Source organism: Microtus oregoni, unplaced genomic scaffold, assembly GCF_018167655.1.
Source record: "Microtus oregoni isolate MIOR12 unplaced genomic scaffold, Mior012 000071F_ref0000514, whole genome shotgun sequence".
Classification (NCBI taxonomy): Eukaryota; Metazoa; Chordata; class Mammalia; order Rodentia; family Cricetidae; genus Microtus; species Microtus oregoni.
The window spans coordinates 4,754,758-4,782,375 of NW_024543978.1; positions in this window are offsets into that span (position 1 = coordinate 4,754,758).

The following is a 27,618-nucleotide window of genomic DNA, read 5'->3' on the forward strand; positions in this document are numbered from 1 at the left end:
TCACGGTGAGGACACTGCTCTTTTTTTTATTTATTTTTATGTTATGTGCGTTGGTAGTTTTTGCCATGAGTGTCTGATCCCCTGGAACTTCAGTTACAAACAGTTGTGAGCTTCCCTGTAGGTGCTGGGAATTGAACCCAGGTCCTCTGGAAGAGAATTCAGTGCTCTTAACTCCTGGGCCATCTCTTCAGCCCCAGTGTCTCTTTTTTTGATTGCAGAGTTGGTCAAAATTCATGGAACTATGTGTCTACAAAGGATCAGTTTTAAATAACTTAGAACCTGGTGAGCCTGACTAATCTGACTTTAGACCAACATTTTAGGAAGAGTTCCAAGCCCATCCTATTGGGAAAGAACAGCTTATCTGATGGGGGTGGGTGCAGGGACCACCCCCTAGTTCACACCATACAAAGTCAGTTCAAAATCAAGGTCTGGATGCTAAGATTCTTTAATTTAGAGGCAAATTTTCATCGACTTGGTTTGGCAGAGGGCTGCCCAAGGAAATGTCTACAAGGACGAGGTGAGAGAGAAGGCAGGTAAATTAGATCGCTTCAAAGTTGAAAGCCTCTGACCAAGTAAAGTGTGGTGGCCCACTCCTGGGATCTCAGCACTGGGAAGGCTGAGGCAGGAAGATTGAGAGCTTGAGGCCAGCCTAGTTTGCATAGATTGAAAATGTCTTCAAAGATCATCCATCAAGAAACGAAAGAGGGTAGGCAGAGTGGAAGTAGTCATTACAGAACACCAAGTTAATTGTTTGCAGTATCTCCATACAGAAAGAGGCCTCACAACTCAAAAAGAACCAAAGTAAAAAATGGGCAAAGACTCTAAACAAATGATATGTCTCCATGAAAGACAGATGGCTGGCCAGTATGCACATGAAGAGATGGCCTCCATTGTCCCTGGAAATGCCAGGCAAGGGGAGAATGAGATAGTCTATGACAACCACGGGGCAGCAGTAGCACAGACAATAGCATCAAGTGCCAGCCGGCTCCTAGACCCCTTGGGAGCTGCTGTGAGGGACTCAAAACAGCTACTTTGCCCTGCAGTCAGCCAGGCTTCATATGACCAAATGGCCTCCCATGGCCCAGCCATCCCGCCTCAGGTACATACTCAAGAGAAATAAAAACATTGGTCATGGCAGACCATTGTACACAAAAGCTTGTAGATATGTTATTCCCAGCCTCTGAGAACAACCCAAGTTCTGCACAGCAGACCAGAGTACAAAGCAGCAGGATTCCTCCAAGTTCCAGCATAACCCCTCTTCAACCATCGAAAGGGACTGAGTGCTGGCTACCTGCCCCAACATCGTGAGCCCCCCTCCCCCCCCAAACACAACACTGAATGGAAGAAATCAGAAACAGCTGGCCATGGCCGGTGTGATCCAGAGCCAACTGAAGTACAGAGGAGAAAGGCATGGAAACCATGGGCAGATTTGGGCTTGGTGAGGGCTGAGGCTGGGGGATGGGAGAGTGATAGCTGATGATAGGATTTTTTTTTTTTTGGAGAGAATGAAAATGTATTAAAGCTGACTGTGGTGATGGCTGCACAGATCTGCAAATATATTAAAAACCATTGACTCATGCAAGTTCATATGGGTAAGCTGTATAGTATGTAAATTATGTGTCAGTAGAGCTGTTCCAGAGAGGGGGGGGGGGGTCGGGGGAGGAAGGAGGATGGCGGCACTAAGATGGATTTAAAACAGTACCCCAGCATGACAAGAGAGCCGCACTCACGGGTGATTGCTGAGGTCCCTAACAAGCCCCAAGTCTTCCTGGCTAAAAAGCCCATTTTTCTTTTTAAAGTTTATTTTATTATACAGGGCTAAGTAGGGCCATCTTCAAGCAAGTGTATAATGTACTTTGAGCGCATTCCTCCATGCCCTCTCTGTCCCCCCCCACCCCTCCCTCAGCCCCTTTTGTCTCCTTAGCTGGTTTCATGGCTACTTCAACACCATCTAAATGTACGTGATTTTATCTATCTATAAACTCTAAGACTCACAAATGAGAGAAAGCATATGAGATTTGTCTTTCTGGTACTGGCTTAATTTGCTTGATATGATCATCTTCCGTTGCATCTATATTCCTGCAAATGACAGAAGCTTCATTCTTCTGTCATGTCTTCCGGCTGCGGAAAAAACCCTCGAGTGTGTGCATAGAACACATCTTCTATATCCATCCTTCTGTGCCTGAGTGCCTACTTTGGTTCCATAATTTAGCTGTCATGAATTCAGTACAGTAAACAATTCACTTCTGAGACAGGGGCTGGCCATTTCCTAGCCCACGCTGACCTCAAACTAGTGCCTCTCCCCATGGATTTGCACCTCCTCACCTGGCTAAAAGACCATCCTTGTGCTGATATTGTCAAGGTCTCTGCTTCCTGCATCTGGAGAATGCCCCCAAAACCAGCCTTTTTTTTTTTTTTTTTTTTGAGACCGAATCTAGACCAACCATAGACAGTCCCCAGGTGGCCTCAGAGGTAGGATTTGAGAGAATAGAGAAGCTACCGGCCCTTTCTGCACCCAGCTGGGCCCCATTGACTGCTGAAGCTTTAGCTTGGTGTTCTGCTGAGGCTACTCCTGCCTGCCAACTTCCCAGGGGGCACAGCAGGGCCAGAGCTCTCGGGGGCAAGAACTAGGTCGGCTTCTTGCTTTTCTAGTTTGACAAAGGAAAACCAGAGCCAACTGTGAGAGGTGGAGGCTAGGGGCTAGCACAGGAGAAAAGACATCTTCATCCCCACCCACCTCCTGCTGAGGGTTGAATAGAGGACCAGATTGCCTAGGGCCAGGGTGCTCAGAATAGTCCCCAGTAGGTCACCCCAAACCTGTTGGTCAGGGGAGTTCTGCGGCCTCATCCCAAACCCTGGGGTCAATGGAAGGGAGAAAAGAGGAGACCTCTGAGGGGCCTATTGGCAGATACCAGCTGCTTGCCACGTGATCCTCTCAGCTTCCTCAGAGTGAGTGCATGAGGGAAGCCACACCAAGAACAAAGCAGAGGCCCCAGGTTCAGAAATGGCCTCCATTACTTCCGCCGTAGCCCATGGGTTTGAAAGAATCAACAGGTTTAACACACTTAGGAGGAGGGTCCTGCACACAGGTGGGATGTGAGGGTGCCCAGGGGTCGGTGAGGGGGATCCCTGAGACCTGGGGTGGTCCACAAACTGTGATTTGGGGCATAATAAGTTTTAGATGTTTTTAAGAAATCCGTTCAGCCGAGCGGTGGTGGCGCACGCCTTTAATCCCAGCACTCGGGAGGCAGAGGCAGGTGAATCTCTGTGAGTTCGAGGCCAGCCTGGTCTACAAGAGCTAGTTCCAGGACAGGAACCAAAAAGCTACGGAGAAACCCTGTCTCGAAAATCAAAAAAAAAAAAAGAAAAAAAAAAAAGAAATCCGTTCAGGTGGTGGGGCTGCTGGGAGGTTTTGCTGTTTGTTGTTGGAATGAATACGTGAACAAATGAATGGGTAGGTAGGCTGCCAAAGGCTGGGTGGCCTGTTTGGGCTGGGAGGATGGTTCTCTTTAGAAAGCGTTTGCCATATTAGCCTGAAGACTTGAGTTTGATCCCAGCACCCGCTTTTAAAAAAAAAAAAAAAAAACCAGGCCAGGATGGTGCATTGTAATCTCAGTGTTGGGGGCACAGGGGAGATGGAGATAGGAGAGTACTTGGGGTACCTGGGGCTCATGGGCCAGCAGCCAGTTTAGCATAGTGGGTGAGCTTTAGGCCTGGAGACCCTGTTTTTAAAGATGGTACTCAAGGTTGTCCTCTGGCCTACAACACACACACACACACACACACACACACACACACACGGGGCGGGGGGGGGGGGGAGAGAAACCGTTGTTGCATCTCCTTGAAAAAACGAACCCTTTCTGAAGGAGCAGCCTTCATGTGTTTGCCGTGAAACAGAACCTTTGTCTTCTTCCCTTGCTGGGGCGATGAAGCCCCTGGGAAGGTGAGCTCAGATATGGTTCTCTGCCCAGCCAAATGGAAACATGGGCTTCCACCCCCCAGTGTGTCAGAGTGCTGGCTCCAGAGCAGGACCACGGCTGCCTGGGAGAGCTGTGCACAGATCACAGAATTCCAGCTGCCTCTCCAAGCCAACAAGTTTGAGTTATGAGGGGAGTGAGGGGCCCGTGGAAGCTTGGAGGTCACCCACGAAGACATTTGAACATTTGTTTTTCAGCTCCAGCCTCAGTGTTCAACTGTACAGTACAGTTAATCCAACATGAAATGCTGCATATTGAATCCCCTCCCTGGTGGCAGCCTTCCTGGCTCGCGGAGGCTCTCGGGACCCTGTAAGCACCTTCTCCCACGGCTTTGGGTGCATGTGGCTGTGCGTGGTGTTCAGCCTTTCCTGTGTTTGCATTTCTCATCTGTGCTGGGATTCTGGTGGGAGTGGGAACCTGAACCATGCCCTATACTGTCAGTGAAGCAGAGAGGAAGGCTGCAGACATGTCTATGAGAGAGGGAGCTAATTGGAATTGGCGTGGGGAGGGTAGGATGGAAGAGAGGCTCTCCGATGAGGCAGGCTGCTGAGGGAGAAGACACAGGGCGGCAGAAGGAGCCCCCAACTTTAGCCTATTGAGTTATTACGGCTGATTGCATTCAAGGGGCCTAGTCTGCAGGCCCCTCGCTGGCAGCGCTCCTGTGGTTTTCTGGGAAAGGCAGGGAGGAGGGCTGAGATCATTGAGCTGCAGCCCCGCCCTGCGCCCTCTCCACAGGGGCCAGAGGAGCCGAGTGAATTATTCCGCTGACATCCTGGTATGCCCATCTGCAGTCTTTTCCAGGCTCTTGTTCTCAGTGGCCCCCTCGCACAGGGGCTGACCTGGGGTTCCTTAAATATTAGCTCCATCTGTGGAGGAGAAGGAGGCAAAGGTGAAAGCTAGGGGCTGCAGAGTTAAGCTTCTCCATTGGTCTTTAAATGAGCAAGGCCACTTTCCCCTCTCTCTCCCCTCTGTCCCATATGGGAGCAGGCGTCTGGCACAGTGGGAAAGGGGCTCTTCGTGTGTGTGTGTGTGTGTGTGTGTGTGTGTGTGTGTGTGTGTGTGCGCGCGCGCGCTCACTGACTGCATGCTGGGAGGAGAAGGCCCCAGAGTTTCCAAGTGCTGTTTCATACATAGCAACAGTCTTTATTTAGGTTGTATGTTTAGAGCGAGGACTTTGTAGGCATCTCATATTACAGGTTTGGCTGCTACAACTGACCCGAAGTAATCAAGGTTTTAATAACACAGAAATCCATGGCTCTCACTTTACAGGCAGGTGGGATATCCCCCCAGTCCTCAGAGACCCTATTGGACTCCACTTCATTCTTTTGTAGCCTGTGCAGGCAGCTTCTATTTCAATGTACAAAATGGCTGCTCTGCTCTGATCTCTGCCCTTATTACATCAGTGTTTCAGCAGAGAGAAAGGATAAAGGAACAATGGAGGCTCTTGCCACTTCTCTCCTGTTCCCCATCACTTTGGCCCAAATTTACATGTCACCTCATGTAGCTGCAAGGGAAGCGGGGTCTGTGTTTTGAGTGATCACATGTCTACGTCTATTCTGTTAGTATTGAAGGAGAAATTAGAAGATGAAACAAGAAGCCAAGCTTCTAGCCGCTGCCTCTCTCCAGTGAGAGCTTGGGCTATGAGGGTGACCCGCCCCACTTTCCTCAGCATTCAAGGTTTTATGCAAGCCTTCATCCCCCAAGCAGACTTAGTTATTCAGTGCCAGCCATTGGCCAACTGGTCTACCACCTCTCCAGCTCACTTTCCGGTTCTTGGCAGATGGCTATTGTGGGGCTCCCACAGCAGACTATCTTTGACCCAGGGACCCCATTCCCTCTCCAGTGTGTACCAGACCCTCCCAGCCATGTCCTAGAACTTCAGAGCTGATAACTGTGGTCAGCACCTCACCTTCCTTGCCACTCTAAGTCTGAGGATCTCTAAACTGCCTGAGATGTTGAGCAAGTGAAGGCAGTAAGTGAAACAGCCATGACCCACTTGTTCTGCCAAGGGTCAAGTAGTAAACCCCTTTGGTTTGCAGTCAAAGTCTATTGAAAACTACTCCACTGTCACTGTAGCATAAAGCAACCTCAAAACATAGGTAAATGAGCACAGTCGCTGGGGAGGGGGGAGGGCTGTGCCAATAAAACTTTATTCGAAAAAGCAGATGCAGGCCTGATATAGAAAACAAGGTAGTATTAACTAAGCCTTTACATAAGACAAGAGTGTCCTGTGCTGGAGTTGGAGAAGATTAAATCCTGAAGGTGGCCACATATGGACAGGGCAGGGAGACGGTGGCAGAGTGCAGAACACACAGTTCTGAAGTGGCCCTGCTTTGGGACCGGCTTGATTTAGAATCTTCTGTCCACAGAAAAGAGGCATAGAAGGTCTGTGACTGAGTCACGCATGGCCACCTTCTGTCTATGACCAGGGTAGATGTCAATTTGGGTTGGGGTTTGGAACTGGGGTTTGGATTTGTCTCGAACTGAGGGCATATCTGATGGGAGCCAGCAAGAAAGTATGAAGCCCTGTACAACCCGCAAGTGGGAAGAGGCAGTGGGTGATGTGGCAGCTTCCCAAGGCCTGCAGGGACCATTCTGCAAGCAATGATACCCTCTAAGTGCCTGGCTACCCTGCCTTCTTTCCGCTGAGGGCTCCTATGCTTATGTTCCAAGGGCTTGTTTTCCAGATGGAGAGCCTTCACCAGGCGCATGGAGAATGTAGAATCCTTCAGATTTCCACTCGTACGCTGCCGGCAAAAGCTATTAACCTTTAAGCAGAGAAAATGGCTTCATCTTCAAACAACCTTGTGGATTTACCCTTGACAAGCTCTTTCAGAAGGAGAGAGAGGCCTGCAGTGCAGATCCTGTGGGTACAAAGACAAAGAACGAGTGTACAAATGGACTCGTCTGGCAGAGACTCTTGGTAGCTAACAACCAGAACACAACCTTCACTCAGTAAATGCCCAAAGGAGAAGCCCCGAGGGACGGAGTCAGTCTTGTCTTCTCTGAACCCGTGGTAATGCAGTGAGGGCTGACTTGGTGACCATGCTGGGTCGGCACAGCTCTTCCCTCTGGGGCAATTGGATCTTCTTTGAAACTGGAGGAAGACTCCTCTCTCCCTAAGACTGCTATGTGTGTGACTGTTGCTGAGACAGACCCGATGCTGAAGACAATGGCACCATCCACACTCCTCCATGGGTTGAACACAGCTTCTTAGAATAGTTTTTCTCTTGCTGTGAAGGATATGGAACCCAGCCAGAGTCCCAGGCATGCCAGGCAAGCTCCCTACCGCTAAACTATGCCCCAGGCCCACAGATTGGTAGAGGATAGGTACTAAGAAGTCTTGTTCCAAAGAAGTCTGTTTCACTTTACTGAGCAACACATGCACGCACGCGCGCGCGCGCACACACACACTCCTCTAACAGTGTTTTGGGAACACCCATGAATCTCTAGCAGAATGGCTGGCCCATGGAGTGGGTGTTTGAAAATGTAGACCACACCTCTCCAAAATCATCTGAGCCACAGAAAAGACGAGCACAGAAACTCTGATGTGTCATGTACACATCCCTCCCTCCAGCCATCTGCCACTCATCCATCAGTACAGATTTCTGAGGTCAGGTGTCACAGGAGATGGGCAAGAGGTGGCCCTTTTTGCTTTTACCTGACTCTCTGGATGGTGGGACAGACAGTGGCACCAGTGGGTTAAGGAGTATAAAGGACACCCACATCATGTTCTTAGTCAACAAACACTGGATTTCCAAAGACACTCTGAAAATAATTACAGAGCAATTTAAAAACCTCCCCAAAATGTCAGCATTTAGGCATCGGGGACCTGCTTGAAAGAGAGGGCTAGGAGGGGGGATGGCAAGCATGGGCGGCAGGTGGATGGGTCTCTTGCCGTTCCTTCTGTAACCAAACTGGGCCAGGAGCTGTGTGTCCCATGTGCCTCTTCACTCAGCCGACATCTGGAAGGAACATCCTAGGGGGAATCAGGGACTAGGATGAACATGACCTGGCCAACTCCCAGACAGCTGGGGGACAGGATGTTCCCCCAACGACCCATAAGGAGGATTACAGCTGCCCAAAGCCACGCTCAGAGACTGGCTCAAAGCCACAGAGTTTGTAGATGCAACAAGGGACCTATGCACATCCCCCCCATCCACACCCGAGCTCTCCCCACTCAACCAGTGTGCAGACAAGTTTTGGACACAGCGGATCCCATTAGGAAGCTCATGACATGCCCGGGAGCTAATGACGTGACAGAGGGCAAGCTAAAAGCTTGCAATGGCTGCTAAGATGGAGAAAAGGTCCAACAAGGAGGACAGAGGGGACAGGGGTAATGTGGTAACGTGGGTGGTCTTGTCTGTGGCTGTAGCGTCCTTCCCCAGCCTCTCATCCCAGGGCTGACTGATCTCATCAGGGGCAGCCAGTTCACTGCTAATGAGCACAAGGCTGGCGGCCAGAGTCTGTATCCATTGCTTTCCATGGCTGGACTCTAAGTTGCTCTGGATAAATCCCCTTCTTCCCCAACACCCCCGACACAACTTTCAGAAAGCACTGGGGTCTTGACCTGTCTGACACCTTAGGGAGTTGGAAGCCTGCTGGGACAGAGCACTTGACCCAGTAAACCATTGGTCGCAGACCTGTTGGCTTAGACCATGAAACCAGCAGGTAGGTGAAAAAAACAGGCCAGATGAGGGTTTGTGTGGCCCCAAAGCCTGTCTTTCTGTCACCCTCCTGGCTCCTTTCCCACTTTATAGACCTCCCCACACCCAGGGAACGCACGTGGGGCACTGCAGTGTGGTGGGGTTTTCGTGACTGTTGTACGTCTGCTCTAACACATTTCCAGACTCAGCATCTCAGAACAGTACAATCTCGTCCATCCACATTTGATCTTTGCTAAAATGCCTGAGAAACATTTCAGAAGCCCAAACCCTAAGATGCGGGTATTGGGGGGTGACAGAAGAGCTAGCACAGGCCTTGGCTCACAGTCCCACTCCTAGCTGTACAGTCAGCAGAGGTAACTCCTAATCTCTCCATCTCTCCCTGTCTCCATCTCTCCCTGTCTTCTCTCTCTCTGTCTCTCCTGTCTCCATCTCTCTCTCTGTTTCTCTCTCTCTGTTTCTCTCTCTCTGTTTCTCTCTCTCCCTCTCTCTCTCTCTCTCTCTTTCTCTCTCTCTCCTCATTGAAAGTCTTCTGACTACAATGCATCCATATATATAATCCAGGCTCTTTTCTCCCACTTTAATGGAACCTGGATTCTTTATTTTTATTTTATTTTACATATATGAGTGTTTTGCCTGCATGTATGTCTGTGTGCCACCTATATGTCTACAAAAGTCAGAAAAAGAACTTCAGATCTTCTGGAACTGGAATTATAGGCAGTTGGGAGCTGCCACATGAGCACTGGGAATCAAACCTGGTTCCTCTGGAAGCAGCGGATGCTCTTAACCACTAGGCAATCTCTTCAGCCCCCTCTCCCTCCCCTCCTCTTACTCCTCCTCCCTTTCTCCCACTCCACTCCCTATCCATTCCTCAGATAGTCAACATGGGGAGTCAACAAAGTAAGTCACATCACTTGAGGCAGGACCAAGGCCCTACTCCCTGCATCTGGGCTGGGATATGGAGGTATTCCTCCATAGGGAATGAGCTCCAAACAGTCAGTTCATGCACTAGGGATAAATACTGGTTCCAAGGCTGCAGTGGTATTTCAATAGTATTTTAATAAATAAAGACTCCTGAAGATCTGAGAGTAAAACAGTCCTACTGGTCAGCTTTACAGACTGGATTATGATAACACACACCTTTAATCTCAGTAGCCATAATGACACAAACTTTTAATCCCAGAAGCCATAATGACACAAACCTTTAATCCCAATAGCCATAATGACACACACCTTTAATCCCAGTAGCCATAATGACATGATTCTTTAATCTCAGTAGCCATGCTAGTTGCCATAGAAATCAGTGCATGCCTTTAATGGTAGTGGTGCACACCTTTAATCCAAGCCCTAGAGAGGATTATAAAACAGGAAGAGACAGCTCTCAAACACAGTTTCATTCTGAGATTCCGGGAGGCAGGATCGCCATTTCAGTCTGAGGTCAAGATATGAGCCAGTGGCTGGCTGTTTTACTTTTCAGATCATCAAGTTGAATCCCAATTTCTCTCTGAGTTTTTACTAATCGTGCTTCACTCGGCCAGTGGTCCTACAAACTGCCCAAGCCACACATCTGTCACCCACATTCAGAGAGCCTAGTTCAGTCCTATGCAGGTTCCCCAGCTGTCAGTTCAGGGTCAGCTGTTTCTGTGGCTCACATGATCATGGTCTTAACCCCTGTGTTCATATTATTGCTCCTCCCTCTCTACAACTGGACTCCAGAACCTCAGTCCAGTGTTTAGCTGTGGATCTCTGCATCTGCTTCCATCAGTTACTAGATAAAGGTTCTATGATGACAATTAAGGTAGTCATCAATCTGCTTATGTAGTAATAGGCGGCGGGCTGCGTCCCACCACCCGGCTAGCTTTACACTCGAAATAATTACACAGAAACTGTATTCTTTTAAACACTGCCTGGCCCATTAGTTTAAGTTTCTTATTAGCTAGCTCTTACATATTGACCTAACCCATTTCTAATAATCTGTGTAACCCACGAGCTGGCTTACCAGGAATGATCTTAACCTGCATCTGCCTGGAGTGGGAGAATCATGGTGACTCCTCGACTCAGCTTCTTTCTCCCAGCATTCCGTTCTGTTTACTCCACCCACCTAAGGGTTGGCCTATCAAGGGGTCTAGGCAGTTTCTTTATTAATAAGAAATCACTCCCATATCATGCTTACAGAGAAAGGGCAGTTCAGGCACCCTCTCTACTATTGCCTAGGGTCTTAGCTGGGGTCATCCTTGTAGATTTTAGGGAACTTCCCTGGTGCCAGGTTTCTCGCTAACCCCATACTGGCTCCCTCTATCAAGGTATCTCTTTCCTTACTCTCCCTCTCTGTCCTCCCCCCAACTGAGTCTTCCCAATCCTTCATGTTCTCCTCTACCCTTCCCATCTCCCCTCCCCTCTCACAACAGAATAGAATCAAAGACCCTGATATTAATCCACATATATGAACACCTGATTTTTTGACAAAGAAGCTAAGCTTATACAATGGAAAAAAGAAACCATCTTCAATGAAGGGCTCTGGCAAAACTGGATGTCAACATGTAGAAGAAAGCAAATAAATCCATATCTATACCCATGCACAAAACTCAACTATGTTGACCAAAGACCTCAACATAAATCCATGCACACTAAACCTTATAGAAAGAGTAAGAAGTAGCCTTTAGTGCATTGGTACAAGAGACAATTTCCTTAATATAATATCAGTAGCACAGACACTGAGAAAAACAATTAATAAATGAGACCTCCTGAAACTGAGAAGTTTCTGTGAGGCAAAGGACACAGTCAACAAGACAAAATGGCAGCCTACAGATGGAAAAAGATCTTCACCAACCCCACATAGGACAGAGTACTGATCTCCAAAATATACAAAGAACTGGTCATCAAAATACCAAATAATCCAATTAAAAAATGGGGTACAGCCCTAAACAGAGAACTCTCAATGGATGAATCTAAAATGGCTGAAAGAAACTTAAGGAAATGCTCAATATCATTAGCCATCAGAGAAATACAAATCCAAACAGCTCTGAGATTCCATCTTATACCAGTTAGAATGGCCAAGATCAAAAACACTGATGACAACTTATATTGGAGAGGATGTGGAGTAAGGGGAACACTCCTCCACTGCAGGTGGGAGTGCAAACTGGTACAGCTGCATCGGATATCAGTCTGGTGATATCTCTGAAAATTAGGAAATAATCTAACTCAAGACTCAGCAATACTACTTTTGGGTATATACTCCCAAAATGCTCAATCATACCAAAAGGACATGTGCTCAACTATGTTCATAGGAGCATTAATTGTCATAGCCAGAAGCTGGAAACAACCTAGATGCCTCTCAACTAAAGAGCAGATTGAAAAAAAAATAGTATATTTACACAATGGAGTACTGTTCAGTGGTAAAAAAAAAAAAAAACAAAAAAAAAAACGACATCTTGAAATTTGCAGGCATATGGATGGAGCTAGAAAACATCATATTGAGTGATGTAACCCAGACCCAGAAAGATAAACATGGTATGTACTCACTCATAAGTGGTTATTATATATAAAACAAATGATAACCAGCCTACAGTCCACAACCCCAGAGAAGACAGGAAACAAAGAGGACCCTAAGAGAGGCATACATGGATCCCCCTGGGAAGGGGAATTAGACAAGATCTTCTGAGTAAATTGGGAGTAGGGGGGAGGGGGAAAGGGGAGTGAGTCTTTGTTTTAATGCCTACATTATGCTCCCAGCAGGATGATGACCAATAGCTGTCTGATACTGGTGTCATTCATTCATCCCATGTACTTTTTCTGAAAGTCTGCTGTTACTACTCAGGGCTGAGGGTGCACATGAAGCGATGACTTTTGGAAGGAACAGGAGAAGGAGGGGTGGCAATGGCCTTCCAAGAGAAACTTTCTGAGTGTCATACCTGGTACCCCCAATATGACTAGACTGCTGGCCACCTTCACAGCTTCGCATCACTGTCCTTCTGGGGTCACCCTGACTCTGGTTCCTCCATCCTCGGGTACCCTGATGGGCTGCAGATATGGAGGTTCTGTGGACTGCTTCTACCCACATAGATGCTGCAGTCCTAGCCCTTGCCTGGCAACCTGGATGAAGCAGACACTACCCAGTGGCCTGTAGTGATTCTATAACCACCACCAGACACACACACACACACACACACACCGCCATGTTCTCTGTCTTGACTGGCCCCTGTATGTAATGAAAACAGGTCACCCTTTTCTCTTCCAGGGTTGGAGACTCCCACATCTCTCTCAGGATGATTGAAGACCTCACTCCACACCAGATCTCTCTGGAGATGCCTGATAGAAAGGGATACTTGACCTGGATCTCTGACCATTTTCATCCATCCATTCATGTAGCATGTACTTCCTAGTTTTGTCCTACACCTGCTAGTCGGTGGTGATGGAGTGGAAAGCAAGATGGAGTGCCCTGCTCTGAGTTTTCTTCAGCAAAGGAAGGTACCAGATATCCATTTCTCAAAGCCTGCTCTTGGCCTCGGGGTGAGCACACATGAACCAAAGTGCCCCGAACTGTGCTGCATGATCGGTTGAAATATGTTCTGCCAACCAGCCAGCCTCCTTTGTTGTTTGAAGTACATGGCATTGGTGGGGCATGAGGCAACTGTAGGTTAGAGAATTTTAGCCACTTGCCATAGATGCTGTAGCAAGCAAGGAGGCTGGAACTCCAACTTGGATTGCCTGATTTAAAAGTTCATGGTCTTCGGTACCTGATAGCCTCTGACCTACCTACCCAGACCCCAGAGGCCAAACACACAGGGATCTGGAACCTCAGTGTAAATGGAGACTGTGCCTTCATTTCCTGCCTACCCAGACCCAAATAATCACACAGCAACTATATTAATTACAACACTGTTTGGTTAATAGTTTAGACGTATTCCTAGCTAACTCTTACATCTTTAACCCATTTCTCTTAATCTGTATATCACCACGAGGCTGTGGCCTACCCGTAAGGTTTCGGTGTCTTTCTCCTTCAGCAGCTTCATGGTGTCTCCCTGGTTCTGCCTTCCTTCTCCCTGTATTGAGTTTATTTTTCCCTGCCTAGCTCTATTCTGCCCTGTCATAGGCCAAAACAGCTTCTTTATTAACCAATGGTAATAAAACATATTCACAGCATGCAGAGGGAATTCCCACAGTGTCATGTCAGTAAAGAGACTCCAAATAGTTCAAATGAAATGGTGAGTGAAATTCTCCAGGGAGCCAGAGAGATGCTGAGTAGGTGTCACCCCACAGAAAACACCACTAGAAGGATGCCACCTTCAAGAGATGTCTTGGGTACCAATCACCCTCCAGTTCAAACTCAGGGACACAAGGATAGTCACCAAGCCAGTTAGACCCTCTCTATCACCCTCAATGCAGTTCCCATTTTAACACCAGTTCCTCAAGAGAAATTCAAGGTACAGATATCCAAAGATATCACTGTTTATTGATGGAAATTACCAGTCAACATTTAGGTCCATCAAAATATTTGCTTTAAATCAGGCATTGTGGTTTATACCTTTAATCCAGCACTTGAGAAGTAGAGGCAGGCAGATCTCCACTGTGGAATAATCCCTTTGTACACTGTGTGAATATATGTCTCTGTGGTTGGTTTAATAAAGAAGCTGACTGGCCAATAGCTGAACAGGATAGGGTTAGGTGGGAGGGCTAAACTAAGAATGCTGGGAGGAAGAAGGGAAGAGCCTGAGGAGTCACCAGCCAGATGCAGAGGAAACAGGACTTGTACAAAATGAGGCAACAAGCAATGAACCACATGGTAGAACTTAGATAAGAAATGTGGGTTAATTTAGTTTGTAAAAGGTAGTTAAAAACAAGCGTAACATACTGGCTAGGCATTTATAATTAATATAAAGCATCAGTGTGTTTACTTGGGAGCTGCTGGTGGGACAGATACTTCTGACAACAAATCTCTGTGAGTTTGAGGCCAGCATGATCTACACAGTAAGTCCCAGAACTTTCAGAGTAAGACCCTGTCTCAAAACAACAAACACACAAAATGGTTGCTTTAAATATTAAAACAAACCTTCTAAGGTGCACATCCTTTGGCCTAGCTCCTCACAGTCAAGAGTCCTGAGTGGCAGATTCTCTTAAAGATGAGAAACAGGGAGCCCCATTGCTGTGTCCTTCACAAATCTTGGAAGACGGTGGGGGAACCCTCAGCATCCCGGGGATAATTGGCTGAACAAATGACCACGCACCCTGCACAGGTAGTGGAGAGGTGGAGTAGGAGGGCCATTAGGAAGGACTGTCGAAGGAAAGCAGGAAGTGACAAAGATGGACTCTGTTCAGAGGGATCACATCTTTATCGCAAATGGCTGAGAAAGAATGACAGGCAAAGAGAAGGATGATGCGCATGTAGATGATGGGAGATGACAGGTACGTGATCATAGATGGTACGCAGGTGAACCATAGTGACAGAAAATGGATAACAGCTGATAGCAGCCGGTGATGGGTGACTGAGAGAGCCACGATAGGTGAAAGGGCAAGAGGATAGGTAATGATAAGGAGGTAGGTAGGTAAAGATGATAGACTGATGGATGAGAGAGGTGATAGAGAGATGAAAGGAAAATAGATGATAGATAATAATAAGCAAGTAGATAGACGATAGGGAAGTAGATGATAGACGACTGTCTTTGTCTGCTTCCGATTCTGTGATAAACACCATGGTGGGAATCAACTTGGGATGGAAGGCTTCTTCTTTCACCTCTCAGGTGCAGTCCCTCATCAGAAATCAAGCCAGGGACTGAAGCAGAGACTGTGGAGGCCACTGCTTACATGCTTGCTCCCTTGGTTTGCTCAACCCACTTTCTTTTTAATTTATATATTTTTAATCTTGAAACAAAATCACATCATCTATCCTTTTCCCTTTCTTTTGTCCAGTCCCTCCCATGTGCCATCCCCTTTGCTTTCTTGCTCTCTTCCAAATTCATGGCATCCTTTTCTCAAACTGTTACTTGTATGCATGTGTGTATATATATGTAAATGCACCCTGCTCAGTCTGTCTAATGTTACCTGCATACATATTCCAGCTGGTGTGCTCTTCCTTGGGGAGGACTGATGGAGGAAGGTCATTGGTTAATTAATAAAGAAACTGCTTGGCCCTGCTAGGTTAGAACATGGGTGGGTGGAGTAAACAGAACAGAATGCTGGGAGGAAGAGGAAGTGAGCTCAGACGCCATGCTTCTGCGCTCCAGGGCAGGCATGATGAAGCTAGCCGCCAGGTCAGACACGCTGAATCTTTCCCGGTAAGACTGGTGCTACACAGATTATTAGAGATGGGTTGATCGGGATATGAGAATTAGCCAGTAAGGGCTAGAGTTAATGGGCCAAGCAGTGTTTAAAAGAATACAGTTTGTGTGTTGTTATTTCAGGGTATAAACTAGCCAGGCAGGCAGGAGCCGGGTGGCAGGAACGCAACCCACAGCTCCCTCAACAGAGGACTATTTCTCTTGGCCCCAACATTTCTTAGTTACCCATAGCCCTGTCTAGGATGAAGGCCTCATAAGTGTTCCCCTTTGTATGTGAGCATTCCTGTCTTAGTTACCTTTTCTATTGCTATGATAAACAAACAAACAAACAAAAAAAAACATGACCAAGGCAACTAACAGAAGGAAGGGTTATCTGAAGTTTACAGTTGAAAGGTTAGGAGTCTGTCAGCATCCTGGTGGGAAAGATGGCAGCAAGCAGATGCTGGGACAACAGCTAAGTGCTCATATCTTAACCCACAGACCAGAAGCAGAGAGACTGCCCCAGGGATTGTGGCAGGCTTTTGAAACTTTAAGCCCACCCCCAGTGACACAAGTCTTCCAACCATGCCACATATCCTAAATCTTCCCAAACAGCCACCAACTGGGGACCAAGCATTCCAGTTCCTGAGACTTATGTGGGACATCTCATTCAAGCCACCATATTCTACTCTCTGGTACCCAAATTATCATGGCCATCTAATAGTGTAAAATGCATCCTTATAACTTCAAAAATCCCCATAGTCTTTCACAGTCTCTATACTGTTCTAATAGTTCAAAATATCTTTTGATATTCCAGGCAATCTCTTAACTGTAATCAAAAAACAAATTACAGACTTAAACATACACTAGTTCCGGGCGGTAGTGGTGCACACCTTTAATCCCAGCACTTGGGAGGCAGAGGCAAGGGGATCTCTGTGAGTTCAAAGCCAGCCTGGTCTACAAGAGCTAGCTCCAGGACAGGATCCAAAGCTACAGAGAAACCCTGTCTCAAGAAACAAAAAAAACAACAAAAAAAACCCTAAAAAACAAAAAGCAAACAAAAACAACCAAACAGAAACAAAAACCTACAATAGCACAGAATGTGCATTACCATCCTAAAAAAAACCTACAATAGCACAGAATGTGCATTACCACCCTAAAAAAACCTACAATAGCACAGAATGTGCATTACCACCCTAAAAAAACATACAATAGCACAGAATGTGCATTACCACCCTAAAAAAACATACAATAGCACAGAATGTGCATTACCACCCTAAAAGGGATAAGTGGAAGCACAATGAAGAAACACTGGACCAAAGCGAGACCAAAACCCAGAAGGGCAAATTTCAAATCCTTTAACTCCATGTCCTATGTCAAAGACCTTATTTGGATTTTCCCTGTTAGCTTTGCTAGCATCTTTCTCGTGGGCTGGCTCTGCCCACTATGTACAGATCACCCCAGTAGATCTCCCACAGCTCTCGCACCTCTAATACCTTGGAATCCCCAGTGCAGCTCAGGCTTCTCACAGCTTCATGCAATGGCTTCTTCTAGTCTTCCTTCTCAGGGCCTTCATGTAGAGACTGCCCAGCCACACATAGCCTGGCCTCATTGACTTTCCTTAACTGTGGAGAAAAATGACATTATCCCCTTTCTTGAGTATTCTTTATAATTCTAAAGCTGAAACCACATGGATAACACTGCCAAGTTCACCTGCCTGGCTAGGTAGGTTCTGGGCCCCCTGACTTACACGGCAACAATTTTTGTTAATTCCTTAAATCTTTTCCTCTCACAAGTTGGAAGCTTAGCTGGGTGGGGTTTTACCATGGGGGCACCCTTCCCTTTATCACAATGCAGCTTTGGCCTTTTCTCATCTTGATTGTCTTTCCACATAAGCCTTGGTCCCAACATTCAATATCCTGTTGCTCTTTTCCTATTCAAACTGTCTATCATGTATTTTTTTAGACCTGCTTGCTCTTTTTCACTGTAGACTTGTATGAGCGATCATTAAGAAGCATGAAACAGTCAATATCAATCTGTCTTGAAATCTCCTCTGCCAAAGAAATTCATCTACTTTTCAATCCAGCCTCAGGCAAATTCTTAGGACAAGCCAAAAGGCAGCCACATTTTTTTTTTCCAAGAGAAAAAAATCACAAGAGTGGTCTCTGACCCAGTGCAGTTCTACTGCAGATGTATCATTTGGAGCTGGGCTCCACAATCTGCATTTTGACCAGCTGTGATTTTCTGGAATGGTCTCTGTCTGTTACAAAGCAAAGTTCTCCCTATTAAAGGTGAGAACATACTTATCTGTGAGTACAAAGATAAATACCTAGCATGTTGTTAGGGATGGTGCTACTTTAGCAAAGTGGTGGTTATTGGTTCTCCTCCAAGATCCATGGGTTCACTACCTGTGGGTGGTTGACTGGGTTTTCAGGCATGATTGCCCTCTTGTTGGGTAGACTTAGGGCAGTTAGAGAGCTGTTGGTTGGTAATCAAGGTGTGCATGCCACTGTTGAACCCTTGGGGTCATTATGCTATGCTACTCATTGCTTTGGCTCATAGTGGGTAGGATGATTGGTTGCCTCCCTCCTCTGGAAGCAGATATGGTGCCTTCCAGTACCATGAGAGCTAGCTGTCACAGAGGAAGCCTTTAGGTCAGATCCAGCTCAGTTCTCTTGATCCTGTGTCTAAAGTACCTAGCATCTTTAGTAATAGGGACTTACTTTTAACCTTGGTTGGGCAACCAAGGGCAACATTAATAGTCTATAATGGTTTGAGAGACTCTTGAGAAGTCTGACCAACAACTCAAATGAAGTCATCCTGCTTTCTTATTACAACCCAAGTCCACTGGCCTGGAGGTAGCAGCATCCACAGTAGACTGGACTCACTCACATCAATAATTAATCAAGAACATGCCCCCAAGACTTTTATATAGGCTGTGGTGGTTGGAAAGAAAATGGCCCCCAAAGGAGTGGCACTATTAGGAGGTGTGGCTTTGTTGGAGTGGGTGTGGCCTTGTTGGAGGAAATGTGTCATTGCAGGGGTGGGTTTTGAAGTCTCATATATTCTCAAGCCACTCCCAGCATCTCAGACCACTTCCTGTTGCCCTGGGATCAAGATTTAGAATTTTCAGCTTCTTTTCCAGCACCATGTCTGCCTGCATGCCACTATGTCCCACCATGATGATAATGGACTGAACTCCTGAACTGTAAGCCACCCCAATTAAATGTTTTTCTTTATAAGAGTTGCTGTTGTCATGGTGTCTTTTCATGGAAACTCTAAAACACAGGCCAATCTGATGCAGACATTTTCTTAGTTGAGGCTCCCTCTCCCCAGATAACCGTAGGTTGTGTCAGTTGATAGAAAAAAAAAAAAAAACAAAAGCCCAACTACCATAATCAACTTGACATACCCTTATCAACCTGATACACAAACTTACCACAAAAATACTTTCTCATGCTATTATCAAGATCACAGTATGAAACACATCCCAACTTCTCAAAATCCCAAGCCTTTTAAAGTTCTATCTCTTTAAAATATCCAAGATCTCTTTACAAGTCCAAAGTCCCTTGAATGTGGACGGCTGTAAAATGAGAATTAAATTTCATACTTCTCATTTCAAAAGAGAACAAGATGCAATCAGATCAAAGCAAAACCAAAGTTCAACAATATGAATCATACCCAGTGTCCAGCATCTGAGATTCACTCCTAATCTTCCGAACTTCAAAGGGCTCGCACTGTTCATCTCCGTGTTTGTCATTCACAGTGCGTGCAGTTTGTTCAGTAGGCTCGGCTGGCTCCAGTCCACTCCCGCCACTGTCATTGGCAGCCATCCACAGATTTCTCATCCTCAGTAAGCTGGAGTATCCGCTGCAGCTGGGCTTCGCCTTCTTCAATAGCCTCCCCTAACCTCTCTCTGGGTACTCTGACTTCGCCACACAGTGCCAGACCTCAGCCTTTCTCTATGAACCCTTCTCTCCTGGGGTCATTATTGCAACTAAGGCTGCCTGCATCTGCGCGGCAGTCTCCTGGCTTTCGTGGTTCCAATGCTCAGCTTCTCTCCATATCCCTTTTATGTCTTCCAAAAAACAAAACAAAGCAACAAACAAAAACCATGTAGCCCATGGCAGACCCTTACCATGACCAAGGTCTGCCATAAGTTCTATGCACTGGCCATGAAGAAATACTAGTCAGATTTCACCACAATGACACTGGTCTCTTCTTAATCACAGCTGATTCCTCAGCCCCCGCTGAGCAGAAACCACAGATTCTTAATTCAAAGTAACCAAGAGAGCCTTTGAGGGGCTCTCACCTTCCCTCTGGAGATCACAAGCCCAGCCTCAGCAGTCTTCCAAGTTCAAACAACTCACCATTTCCGAACATGTCTTGGCCTTTTCCAGCCCAAAGTCCCAAACGCCACCATCCTCCCAAGAACAAGATAGTCAGGTCTGTCACAGTAATACCTCATGATCCTTGGACCAAAATCTGCCTTCATTTGCTTTCTGTTGCTGTGATGAAAACTGAACAAAAGCAATGTGGGGAAGGGTTTATTTCACCTTTCGGGTTACCGTCCATCATGAATGGAAGTCATGGCAAGAAAGTGCAGGCAGCAGCTGCAGCACAGACCCGGGAGAAATGCTGCCTACAGGCTTGATTCAGGTGGGTTGCTTATCTGGCTTTCTTTATACAACTCAGGATCACCTGCCCACAGAGGCTCTACCCACATCAATCATTAATCAAGAAAATACCCCCACAGGCTTGCCTACATGCAAGCAAATCTGATGAGGCATTTTCTCACCTAAGGCTCCCTCTTTCCAGATGACCTTAGCTTGTGTAAAGGAGGCAAAAAAAGAAAAAAAAAACCAACAACAACAACAAATAAAACAAAAACCCACCTGCACAATGAGAGGGAGGATAGATAGATGATAGATAGAAGATAGATAGATAGATAGATAGATAGATAACAGGTAGGTAGGTAGATAGCTGTATGGATGATAAGTTGATAGATGATAGATAAGGATAGGCAAGCAGATGCTAGATGTATAGATGGAAGATGATTGCTAGCTAGATGATAGAAGATACTGTATTGATAGGTAGCTAGAGAGGTGATAAGATAGATTTTGAAAAGATAAGTGACAGACAATAGCTAGGACAGGGGGGTGACAGATTAGTAGATAAATGATACATAGATGGCTGGATAGGAGACACAACGAAAGCCAGTGAAAGCATCTCCTCTTCCAGAACTCACATCCTAGCAGGAAGACTTCAAGGAGAGGAGAGGGCAGAGGAGTCCATCGGCATCGGCTGACACACTGAACCTATCAAGAGAAATGGTACGAGTTCTGAGATGGACTTTCACTTGTGTGGAAGAGAAACACGGTGGCTGGGGAGGTTGTCATCAATGCTCCATGGGTATGAAACGTGTTTATTTTTAATTTTTAAATTTTTTATAAATCATTATTATTGTGTGTGTGCATGCTGCGTATGCATGAGTGCAAATGCCACACATGCAGAGGCCAGAGCACAGCTCTGTGCGGTCAGCTCTCTCTTTCCAACTATGAACAGAGCAAGCCCCTTACCTGCTGAGCCGTCTCTCCAGCTCGTGTGTCCATCATCTTTTGGACAGTGTGGTGGTGACTAAAGACTGTCGACTTTACTGGAATCTCCTAGGAGACAAGGCCATGTCTGTGAAGAGGTCTCTAGATTGGGTTCATTGAAGTGGGAGGACCATTCCTAACTCCCTAGCAGATAAAAAGGAGAAACTGAGCTGAGCCAGCATTCCTGTCTCTCTCTGTCTTGACAGTGCATCAGTGTGACCAGCTGTGACCAGTTGTTCCGTATCCCAGCTGCCATACCTTCACAGCCATGATGGGCAATGCCCTCAAACCGTTAGTGCAAATAAACCCTCCATCCCTTCAGTTGCTTTGGTCAAGTGTTTTATCACAGCAACAGGAAGTTCAGGTAATACAGACAACAGGAAGTACAGACAACAGGAAGTGCAGACAACAGAAAGTGCAGCCAATGCAGACAGGCTTTCATTTTGCTGTGAGGAAGAGACAGCTTCAAGGACAGGGGTCCAGTAAGTGGTAGCGTGAGCAGCACGTTCATGTGTGTGGTGAAGCCGAGAACTTGTGTTCCCTGCGTGGGAATTAAGGTGCCTTTGATTTAGTTTTGGACAGCCAATGCTTGTCAGTGTTGCCCGAAGGGTTTGTCTCTGTTCCTGCTCCTGTCTCTTTCCAGACTGGACATACAGAGGACTGACCAGGAAGGCCCAGGCCTAGGTGAAAGGCGGCATTTTTTGAAGGTTTCAACCACATTGCAGACCTGGGAATGGACTGGGATGTTTGCTGTCCCTCACTCAGCAAGTCATTGCCTAGCTGGTGCTGTGTTAAGAGACACAAGGATTGTGGGGGTGTGGCCATCCTAGAGGGAATCTTTGTGCACATAGGCTTCATGTGAATTTTGATCACCTCCTTTCTCACTTCCTCCCTTTGTGATCTGGAGATGTAGGCTTCTCCTGGCGCCCATCCCTGCCCGTCATCTGAAGTGTGCTCTGTGAGTCAGGGCTGGAGGGGATTGGTCCTCCAGGTGATGGAGGAGAACAGCAATCTCTAGGTCAAGATGAGGGTGCCTGCTGCCTCCCGTCACGGAACTCCCTGTCCACAATAAAGTCCAGTTCCCTGTCATGGAATTCCACTGTCCACACATAAAGTCCAGGCTCCTCCAGGTCTTGAAAAAACGTGGCTTTCCAATGTGGCTTCAGTGGCTCTCCAGTATGACTTAACCCAACATGTCTAGACATCAGCCTCCTCTACAGAACCTCCACCTGTTTCTGGAAGGATACTTCACACCACAGCAGACTGGATCTCCAGCCATGCTCACACTGCCTCATGCTAATGCTGTCTGCTTATTTGCAAGTTCTTTAAGGTCAGAACCAAGGGAGACCTCCCCTCCTCAACAAGTTTTCCAGGTCTCGGCACCCTGAAGCTGGAGAACAGAAGCAGCATTCTTGAGCAGGGCTTAAATCGATTCTCCTTCCTCACTGTGAGGTTCTACAGCTGGCCTGGGGCAGGTTGGGAAAGAACTAACCTCCCCTTGGACAACGTGAGGCATGTGCATATTTAATAAAGTACAAAGTTCCTGCACAGATGGGAACACAAGCCAATAATGTCAATATATCCACTAGCCATGCGTTAGGGCTGAGGACAGGCCAGTAAGAGCAAACATAGCTCAGGGATGAGAAGCTGGGAGACTTGGCCCCAGCACTCTCACTACCCCAGATCAACTGATAGTTCATGGCCACTGAGGTCCCACCCACGTCTCACCCCATGCACCTGTCCTTATGACTGACAGTTCCATTTCAGGAGCAGACTGAGGATCCTAGAGTCTCTTCCTCTGATTTACCTGCATAGCCTACCTGTGTAGACTACCATCCAAACCTCTCCATCAGACCCCAAGGGCCTCACACCCTCTCACCCTCTGCCCTACCTCTGACCCGATCCATTCTACAACCTGAGAATATGAGACTTTCATTTGCCTTCTGCCCCAGGGCCTTTGCACTGGCCACCCTCTACCTGCAATGTCCCATCCCACATATTTTACTTCAGCACATTCAAACCCCCATATCCAATGGCCATGTAAGAATAACCCTCAAAACAAGCAACTCCTTACTGTTCTTTCTTGTTCTTTCTCTGTCTCTGTCCTCTGTCTCTGTCTCTCTCTGTCTCTCTGTCTCTCTCTCTCTCTCTCTCCCTCTCTCTCTCTCATATCTCAGCATATGAATGCAGGTGCCCAAGGAGGCCAAAGATGACAAATCCCCCTCCCGGGAGCTGGAGTTACAATGGTGAGTCACCTAGTATGGGTGCTGGGAACTGATCTCAGGTCCCCTGCAAGATCTGTGTATGCCCTGAATCATTTCTCCAGCCCCCAGCACTCCCCATTTTCTTCCTAAGTTGTTCTCACTCACTTCTGGCCTGGCCTGGGTCTTGCTTAGCACCGGCATTACATCATTTCATACCAAGATTAAAGATGAATGCAGAAAACATAACTAGGGAGCATGGAAAGACACAGGGACAGACAGGCAGAGCAGCCTATGGCTTTGCTTCCACTGGTGCAGGGTGAGGCCAGGGAAGAGGAAGTAGAAGCTACCCAGATGACCTGCTTTGTGGGAGGGATGTGCTCAGAGCCCTGGCAGAGGCAGGGTTAAGTGCTTACAATCATGTGTTCAATGATTCAAATAGTCACTGGGGATGTCAGTCAGCTGGTGGAGCTCCTGCCTGGAATGCAGGATGCCTGCACAAACATGGAATGGAGGCTCATGCCTAGAGTCCCAGCGGAGAGGTAGAGGCAGAAAGATCAGAGTTCACGGTCATTCTCATCGATGCAACATGTTTGGGGCCAGACTGGGATAAAAGTAGGAAAAATATATTTCAAGTAATTACCCCACTTCTGCAATAGGTACTGTTGTTATGTCTACCTTAGAGACAGGCAGACTGAAGCCCATAGAGGTCAGCCATCTGACTTGAGGTCATATAGCCCAAGGCAGCTGTCTGTGTTTGAGCCGGCAGTCTACAAGGCGGTCATTCACCCTGCCTCTCTCTAGCCCAGCCTGACCACAGCCCTCCCTCTTCAGGGGCGCCTCGTGACCCCCCGGCCAGCACAGCCTACATTTACAGTCCAGCAACTGGGAGTGAAATGTTACACAGCTCGAGAGACCCGTGAAAGCAGGCAGACTCCTGAGCTGACCTGCACACCCGCTGCAGCTGTGGCCGCCACTGTCGTCACCACTGCTGGGTTTTATGACCCCATTCTCTGCCCTGTGGAGGTGTGAGGAGGCCCAAATGGTTCTAAAGGAAGAAAATGAGCCTGAACCAATCATCTGTAGCTTAGGGGGGATGACAGCAAGAAGGAATGGGCTCCTGGGAGGGTCACAGAGCTAGACACAAGCAGGAGAGTTGGCATTCTGCGCCACAAGGTCCAAGGTCTTCAGCCCCAGCACCCCAAGAGTTAAGCCCTGCCAAGATGCTCCCCCTCCCCTTTCACTGAGGTAATGAGGGAAGTGCCAGCCAAAGTGATCGCTGGGAGCCCTGCAGAGAAACTGCCCTATTGAGTTTTTTAAATTAAATCTATTTATAATTTATACCCTGCCTGCTTCCAAAAAGGATTTGAGGTGGTTTACGATAAACGACACATAAAACGGAGAGGCTGTGAAGTAGAAAGAGAAAAATCAAGAACTCTGTGCAGTAGGGGAGGGGGAGGGCCCAAGTCCCAAGGCTTAGAGTCAGTACTCTTGTCTGCTCAGGTGGAAGGGGGTGTCGTCGAAAGGCTCCTCAAAAGGCTCCTGGGAGCACCAAGTGGTTTCAGAAATCCCAGGTGATCACGTGGCTATCACGGAGAGAGGCAAGACACGGGCTGTGGGACTACGCTGTCCCTGTCAACCTGTCTTCCTTGCTTCTCCAGGATGGACCCCTCCTCGACCTGCCCACGCCAACCGGCCACTCTTCTCAGCCCTGTAGGGGACACTGTGACCAGAACTCAGACCCCATTTCTCTGGAGAGCACCCATTCTTATCTGTCCTTAGAGCACACAGTCAAGGTCACACTGACTCCTAACCCTGACTCTAGACGTGAGCTCTGACCCAGTTGTCCTACCAAAGCCGGCTCTGGAACTCTCTGGAAATCTTTAGGAACAAGATGACTGAGTCAGGACCTCTACTGGTCGTCATTACTGCACTCAGGAACAGTGAGGAACAAAGACCAGAATAGTGGGGCGGCAGGAAGACATCAATGGAGCCCCTGGACCTCGCCATGACTGAGTGACTCATTGCTCACTCATCCTGGTTAAAAGAGCTAATCAGGCCCTCCTTGTCTCCTGTGCCTGCTGAATTGGGTTCTCCTGCTGTGAGGACCGGAAGTAGTCTGGATGAGTCATCCCTCCCAGCTCTCTGCTTTCTTCTGCTTGTTCCTAAAATCCTCTAAGCCACCATCATCCCCTGGGGCCCCTCGGAGGCATTTCTCTTTCCTTCCTTCGCTCCCTTTGATGAGCTGCCCGACGTCACTGCTATGCTCTTGTCCCCTTTTTCTTGATTTGTGTGCATAGTGAGCAAGTGCGCAGCTCATCACTACCACGGTGTCCTTTGTCCACCATTGGCCTACCCCGTACCTCCCTCTTCCCAAAGAGGACCAGCTAGAAAGCATGTGACCAATAATAGTCTTGTTGGAAAAATGGCCATGGTCCTCCTGGGGCTCAGCCTGTTAGCAGTTCTCACTTAGTTTACAGGGGAGAGGTCTAGAGAGTACCATATGGAGTATCTGTCTTGTCTTCCTCTTTCCTATAGGTGCACAACTGTAATCCCAGCACTTGGGTGGAAGCAGGAGGATCAGGGGTTCAAGGCCTGCCTCCACTACTTAAGGCCCTGTCTCAAAAACAAGCATACCGACAGGAAAACTAAAAAGATGCGACTTTTTTACATCTGAAGAGATAACTCGGTTGGTAGATGCTTGCCTAGCATGCAGGAAGCCCTAAGCTCAACCGCCAGAACTGCACAAACCCCAGGCGGTGGTGCATACCTGCAATCCCAGAACTCCAAAAGCAGAGGTAGAAAGGTCAGGAGTTCTAGGTCAACTTCAGGAATACAGTAAGCTCAGTGCCAGTCTGGGCTACATGAACCCTGCCTGTAAAATAAAAAACAGATGCCCCCCCCCAAAAAATAAAATCAGAGCACCTTGCTTCATAAAACAGTATATATAGCCCCTGGGGACAGACTTGAGGTTCTTTGGTTCCATGGCAGAGCCATCATAGTAGAGAGAGCACATGGCTGAGCATAGGTCAAAGGCCACTTTTATGATAGGGGTGCAGGGATGCAGAACAGAGGAGAGGTCTCTGGGTCCTTTTACTTCCATCTCCTTCCTTTCCTTCTCCTGAAGTTAATAGCATATTATTGGATTCTTTCTAGAAGCTTCTCTTCACCCCGTTCTTCCTTCTGTATTGTCTTTAGCCGGTTTATTCTGAGTCTGTCAGCCTGTACCAGGCTACCCCCTGCACCAGGTTAACCCCTACAGAGATAGCAAACAGCTACAGAAGCTTTTGATGTTGAACTCAGTGAAATTCTCTGCATAGTTGAAGCACCTCTGCGAGCCCACAGTGGACACCCCAAGTTTCCTGGGCATCTGGCAGGACCCCAGGATTATGAGCCTGCCCTAAAATGTGTGGAGTAGACCTCTAGTGGGGAGCCCTGACGTCAGTCTCTCCTAGAGCTCTCCCCCACTCTACTCTGCCATCTCTGAGCTCTAGAGAAAAATTGTGCACTGGTCACAGCCCTCCCAGGGACCCACCCAGGCCATGACGTAGCAGTAATTCAGGTTGTACACTGTTATCCCTGGTCCCTTGTCCCACAGAGACACCCCAAGTTGGAAGTCTCAACTGGAATCGATGGTCAGTAACTGGGGATAACTGCCTTCAGGAAATGAACATGGCCTCAGATTGGAGACACCCATTAGCCTAGCATGTCTGCTTGCTCAAGGTGAAGCCAGCTCACCTAGGTCACATGAGGCTTGTCTATGCAGCCTGCGCCCTCCCGGCCTCTTCACCGGGCCATTTAGCTGTCTAAATCAAGACATCTCAGTCAGCAGTGGCCGGCAGGTATTCACGCATTGGGCCGCCTTGCTTCCCGTGTAATCTAAATCTAATTTATTGGCCCAGGGACACAGGGAGAAGTCTGTGCAC